Source organism: Calidris pugnax, unplaced genomic scaffold, assembly GCF_001431845.1.
Source record: "Calidris pugnax isolate Ruff unplaced genomic scaffold, ASM143184v1 scaffold31, whole genome shotgun sequence".
Taxonomy (NCBI): Eukaryota; Metazoa; Chordata; class Aves; order Charadriiformes; family Scolopacidae; genus Calidris; species Calidris pugnax.
This window is the reverse complement of record NW_015090786.1, coordinates 1,450,412-1,456,474: the sequence shown is the minus strand read 5'-3', so window position 1 is coordinate 1,456,474 and position 6,063 is coordinate 1,450,412.

Below are 6,063 nucleotides of genomic sequence, written 5' to 3'. Positions count from 1 at the left end.
GCAGAGCAGGGCGGGTGGATGTGTCCGCAGTGACGGCGAGGAGAGCCATTGGACTGGATAGCCTTCCCTGCCTCTATGAATTCTTCAGGATCAAGAATCCTGCTATCGCATTCACATCTTTATTTAAATAAAATAAATATTTCCTGGGGCCTGGAAGAAATATTTAACTAGCTAATGTATGTTTTCCTGGTTAAATTAATTCAGGAAAATGCTAGCACATGAAGGCAGAGATCATGGAATTCTCAGAGTTGGAAGGGACCTCTAGAGATCATCTAGTCCAACTCCCCTGCTGAAGCAGGGTTGCCCGGAGCACATTACCTTACTCAGGACTGCATCCAGGTAGGGCTTGAAAATCTCCAAAGAAGGGGACTCCACACCCTCCCTGGGCAGCCTGTTCCAGGGCTCTGTCACCCTCACCTTCCTCACTTTTGAGTGGAACTTCCCATGGTCCAGCTTGTGCCCCTCGCTCCTCGTCCTGTCACTGGGAACCACTGAAAAAAGTCTGGCTCTACCCTCCTTCAACCCACCCTTTAGATACTTGTCAGCATTAATAAGGTCTCCCCTCAGCCTTCTCTTCTCCAGACTAATGGGAGATGGAGGCTCCTAACAAATACCTGTCTCCTGTGACGGTGTAGAGCGTTCAAGTGTCAAAAAGGCACACAGTAGACCCAAGCTGCTTGCATCTGTTAGAGTAAGGTAGCAAAGAGAAAGAAAATTACACTGGTAGTAGTCAGACAATACATGCAAAGAAAGAATATACACCTAATGCAGTGTTGGGATGTTGGCTGAGATTAGAAGAAAACCAAAACTGATGTATTTTCATATTCATGGGAAGGACTAGCAATAATCGCAGTAAGATACTAATCTGGATCTCAAAGAAATAATATAGAATAACATCAAGACACAAAAATATTTTGCTGTTCAAGGAAGACAGACAGACACTGGGTAATGGTGGGATACTACTGTATAGTGAAGTGGTAGCAGACTTTAAAGGAAAAGGGAAAGAACTGGGTTGGTTCAAATTCTCCTTGTTAAAAAAATTAAAAGAGGCTGTATTGTATCATGTTGGGTATCTGCTAAAAACTTTGGCTCTCATTTGGTTACGGTTGTGTTGAGCAGCTGATATAACTAGAAAAGTAAGTTCAATAAAGTGGTTAATCATGATGGCTGGATTTCATTTCCCGGTATAGACTGTCCCACAACAGTGGGACACAGTTGTTCCTAGTGAAAGTTAACAGATGTCTTCATCAAAGATCTGAAAAAAATAGATTATTTTATTAAACAAGCTTTTAAAAAGCTGTTACAATACCATAGAAAAGCTGAATTTATTCAATTGAAATAAAATACAATAAGAAACAGACAAGTATCCAAGGCCTGGTCTTCAAAGGGTACATTTTGAGAAATGTAAGAAACTATTGAGAGCTGAGAATGCAACCCTGTTAGCCATCCATTAATGATATTTCTGACAAAGTAAGTTTGGAAACCTTTTCAAGAGGATGAAGAACTGGAATATCGAACTAGAAAATTAGAAAAAAATGTACTAAAAAAAAAAAAAGGTAGTTTTGAAAAATGGATTGATAGTCTTTGCATGACTGAAAACCACGGGCTGGTTTTCAGAGAGAGCTGAGGGGAACCCCAGTAATGTGTCTCTGGGCAAAATAAGAAATTTCTGCGAGAGTCCCAGGATGGGGTGGGTGCAGAGGAGGCACGCAGGCACGCGTACGGTCAGCAGCAGCAGCCGCTCCTGCAGTGATGTTTGTCCCAGCTCCCCCAACAATGATTCCTGTCATTTCATGGCACAAAGTGAAAAAATGTGATGAAATGCAAAGTCATGTATTGAGGGATGAGCTGCAAAACTCACCTGTAAACTTAGAGCTCATTTGTAGGAAATGAATGTCCGAGATACATCAGGCAAACACAGGATGCCTGGGACGTGCTGACACAGTATGGGCCAAGAAAAAGAAGAAGACAGAGTCAAGCAGGCCAAGTATTTCTGAGCCTCACAGAGATGCTGAAGCTGGTTATGTATGAGAATATTCTCAAGGGAATGAGCTCACTCTAAAAGACAAATCTGATCAGCTGTGTTCAAAATCAGGTGTACTAAGATTGCAGCTTTAATGGAATTTGTTAATTTGTTTAAAGACAATAAATGAGAACCATTTGCGCTTTTTTCCTATTCTTTCATTGCTGAAGAGTTTTTTTCCATTTTAGTTATGTGAAAATAAATTTAATTTTATTTCTAGGTTTCTTTCTTTCGAGGTGGAAGATAAGCAAAGGAAAGGTACTTTTTTTCAATTAAAAATCTCATGTTGGATGAAGACACTGTAGTACAGTTTTGTATCAGAAATAGCCCTCAAAACCATAGGCCAAAGAGAACCTCCTTAAACTAAAGAGGTAGAACATACAGACATTTTCAAATTAAGGTCTTTCTGGGTAAAATATAAGCGTGGTTTTAGCGCGTACCTCTAGGTGGTGCTAACGTTATTCCAGTGCCAAAATCGCCGTTTTAAGAAACATTTCAAATATCAGTGAAAACATTTTGTGCACAGCTTTTGAGGAGAGGGAGGTACATTCTATTCAGCAGGCCACATATCGATGATTTGCAACTAAGCAGGATTCATGGGCTCAATTTCTGGTAAATGAATCACCCATAAATCTGTGTTCAAAAAACATTTCAAAGTCTTGTTCGAAGCAACAGAAATTAATAATTTCAAAATGGAGTTAAAAACCCATCTTAAAGCAAATGTTGAATCAAAGAATTGTGGCATTTTGGGTATTGGTTTGCTCATTATTGGGAGTACCATTTTAAACAAGCACTAATCTAATGACTGAGCTTTTAACATATTACAGCTTGCAATTTTTGTTTTACCTGTGTGTAGCATGTAGTAATTCTCGCATTGTAGAATCTGTAGCACTAGACTCACAGCTCTGTCTCCCAGCAGTTCTCAAGGCCTTTGGGAAAGCAGGCACTTGTAAGCCTTTAACTGAGTATTTTGGTAGGAAAGCAAAGCAAAACCTTCTACAGGAAGAGATTTGTGCAGAGTTTGCAGAAAATGGAAGGAGCTGGCATTATTTTATGCCTACTATAAAACAGTATCTGTTCTTTGATATTAAATAAAATATGATTATTCATCCAGCCTTGTTTCCTTTGGACCGTAGTGTAAAATTTCTACATAGTTCAGGATACTTTTTCTTCCTCCTTTCTCATTCACACATACTTCACTTGGCAGCCTAGGTTGCTTGGCATTCTGATGCTAACTAATAGCTTTTGGATACCGAAAAGAGGGAACTGACTTCTGAGGCATTGTTGCTGACTGATAATTTTCTTTTTCAGCATTGCAGTTCCCAGTTGAGGCAAAGCCCAGAGACAGGCTGTCCTGTAGCTCACCTCAATCCTTTATTAAATTAAAAGGCAATCTGTCTGAAGCAGTGGCTCGTTTGTGAGGTGGTAGGTGGTCTGCACAGAGAGGAGGAGGCTGGGCCTTAGGCCTCACCACCTTCTAGCACCCCAGGAGGCCCTTTGTCCTCTGTCCTCTGCTGGTTGAGTGCAGTGGGGACAGGCTGTGGCCTGCTCCCTTCCTGGCTTGCCTCTCGGTGCAGTGCTGTCCTACCTCTGGTTCGGGTCAGGGTGAACACTGAATGGCCTCATGGTTTATCCTGGGACTTGGGAATACAGTGATGACGCGAGAAATTTTGGTTTCTCTGCGGTTGATACAGTAAAACTCCACAAATTTCTGCACATTTAATCAGAAAGGCCTATTTAATATGGAGCAGACAACTCTGCTGACCTACAAATTGCATGTGGAAGTCTTTGCATGACTGAAAACCACAGACGTGTACTAAAGACAGCTGAGGGGAACACTGGGAACACGCCTCTGGGCAAAATGAGAAATTTCTGTGAGAGCCCCAGGATGGGGTGGGTGCAGAGGAGGCACGCAGGCACGCGTACGGTCAGCAGCAGCGGCCACTCCTGCAGTGATGTTTGTCCCAGCTCCCCCAACAACAGATGATTCCTGTCATTTTATGAATACTGAACAGACAATAAAGGAAAATTATTATAACCAGAACAACAAATATTTCATTTTGCTCTGGTGGGGCTCAGTTACTTAAATTTGTCTCTTTCTTTGCTTTTCTTGATTGTTTGATTTTCTCAAGTGCATTGTCCTAGGGCGTCCAATCTGAAATCCGCCCAACATTTGTCATCCCTTAGGAATCCCTTTTGGATTAGGTGTTGTGCACTGATGGAACAACAATAGGACTTGAGGACAGACAGTGCCTTGCAGGGCTGATCCTTTAATTTGTAAGGCAACACAGACGTGCAATCAGCATGGGTCTTAGTGTGGTGAGCTAACCACATAGGTAATACAAATTACTCGCTGCTTATGGGTAATTAACCTGCTAATTATTCACAAAACATTTTGCTCTGTGGCGGTTTCATAAGTTGACAGGAATCACCCAAGCTGAAAGAAACCTTTAAAAATTCTTTTTACCGTTGCCTCACTTCATGTCAAATCACATCATATCTCAGAACAACGTTTTTGTATATACAATGAGGTAATAGTGAAAAAAGAAACTCCTTCCTTCCACGTGAATGCCAGCTGTCATTTCAAGTAACCAGAGATACCCATCTATGTGAGGAATAAAGGAGTACAAAGAGCGTGCCTTTGAAAAGCATGTACCTGTTCCTGATTCGAGTTTTAGTATTCAGATAAGTTTTAGATAAGATCTAAGTTTTAGATAATGTCTGAAACTTAGATTATGATTCTACAATTTTATGCCTCAAAATTTCCTTTTAAAAAATAAGAGAGTATGTTAATGCTTGTGTTTTCTCTAGTCATTTTTTGCTCCTAATCTACAAAGGGTAACATCAGTGCACTCTTGGTACATATGGGTGCAAAAAACAATGGACCATACCTGAATCTTCATGAAATGATTTCTCTTGTGTTTTTTTGTTTTTTTTTTTTTTAAACAGGATGTGCTCAGTGGTAAAGCCAAACCCCATAAAATTAATCTCTGGTATGCTTATCCCTTTTCAAGAAATAAATTGATATATAAAGAAAGAAAAATGTCTTGGGAGACTTTAGGCTGGGATTCTACAGAGAATCTAAGGGAACTCAAACCTTCTGAAACTCAATATGAGCTGTTTTGAAACTCCCACCTTTAGGCTTATGAAATAGATGGCATAATTATCTCAAGTATGTCACTGCTTGAAAAACAGCTGTACTTTGAAAAATACCATTCTTTCTCTTAAATGACAGATTGTGAATATCTTTGAAGATTTCTAGGGACTGAAATGGTACATGCACTGTAACTAAGCTGTAGGGACAACACAGAAGCTCCTTTCCAAAATGGTGAATAGAGGACAGGGCAAAACCTTTTAAGATTTGTTAGTTCATACTAGACCATTTGTGCATCGTTTGTCTGTTGCCTTTGAAAATGGCAGTTGTTCTGAAGTGCAGGAGTAGGGACGCTCGTACCATAATGCACTTTGGCAGTTGGGAGATGCAGGAATCAAAGAGCCAAGCCAGTTGATAGCTTACAGAGACAGAACAAGTCTGTGCAATGTGTTCTAGAGATGCTTTGCATTGTGCTGCTAAAGGACACTGAAAATTTCCAGAAAATGAAGGTGATTATTTTACTATCAAAGTCCTGCTTAAGCAAATCAGGATCACAGAATTTTTATTTTTTTTTTTTAATACAGACTACTTTAGAGAATTTCTTTCAAGAAGTTGTTGGCAGTAGCAGTTGGCATTTGCCGGGTGTACCAAGTTTTATTTTCTTGAATTGCCAGAAGATGAGAAAAACGTCACAGCAACAGTCTCATCATGCTTTCATTTGTACGCTTCTGACGTAAAATAAACAGGCAAGATGGGAAAGCTGAAAACAAATTTTCTGCAAAGAAATAATGTGTTTTTTTTCTTATCTGTATTCTTTTCTGTCCTTCAAGACAAAGGTGAAACTAAAGATACCAGTTGGATTGTTTCTTGCTAGGTGGATGGCCAGTTACTGTGGATGAATTTGTCTGTTTTCAGAGATGGAAAACACTTTGCCTTTTACTGAGGT